This window comes from Sinocyclocheilus rhinocerous, unplaced genomic scaffold (genome assembly GCF_001515625.1).
Source record: "Sinocyclocheilus rhinocerous isolate Xijiao unplaced genomic scaffold, SAMN03320098_v1.1 scaffold2183, whole genome shotgun sequence".
NCBI lineage: Eukaryota > Metazoa > Chordata > Actinopteri > Cypriniformes > Cyprinidae > Sinocyclocheilus > Sinocyclocheilus rhinocerous.
The window spans coordinates 307,369-308,324 of record NW_015634579.1 but is presented as its reverse complement, the minus strand read 5'-3'; positions in this window follow the sequence as shown (position 1 = coordinate 308,324).

Genomic DNA, 956 nt, shown 5'->3' with positions numbered 1-956 from the left:
CTTCAGTCAGGAAGATTCAAGAAGCGAGAGGCTTCCAGTGCTACTGATAAGAATGGAGTGCTTGCTGAACATATTTATATAATTTGTTTGAAATACAATTTTAAAAACTATGAAGTAAAATTATTATTATTATTATAGAACGTTTTCTAAAGACAATGTAAGTAATTTACTTAAAATTGAACTTTAAAAAAACGTAGGGTTGTCACAATATCAAAATTTCAGTAACTGATACCAATTACCAGGAAAATTTTGCAGTACTGGACATATTTATATAATCTGTTTGAAATACAATTTTAAAAACTAGTAAACATTTTATTATATTTTTTTATGAAAAAATATGAAATTATTATATTTTTTTATGAAAAAATATGAAATATGTGTAATATTCTTTTGAAATTCAGCTTTAAAAAACATTGTAGGGTTGTCACAATATCAAAATTTCAGTTTTTGATTCCAATGCCAGTAAAATTTTGCAATTGGAATTAAACACTTTTTTTAAGTAAAATTCTTACATTGAAACAACGTCATTTAAACATTTTTTGTTAATATTTATATTAAAATGAACTATTTTAATTTTATTTGGCCCTTTAAGTATTTGTCAATAAGCAAACATAATTTTAAAAATATGTGTAATATTCTTTTGAAATTCAGCTTTAAAAAACATTGTAGGGTTGTCACAATATCAAAATTTCAGTTTTTGATTCCAATGCCAGTAAAATTTTGCAATTGGAATTAAACACACTTTTTTAAAGTTAAATTCTTACATTGAAACAACGTCATTTAAAAATTTTTTGTTAATATTTATATTAAAATGAACTATTTTAATTTTATTTGGCCCTTTAAGTATTTGTCAATAAGCAAACATAATTTAAAAAAAAATTTATATTTACATTAATATTTACAGTGGGTACGGAAAGTATTCAGACCCCCTTAAATTTTTCACTCTTTGTTATATT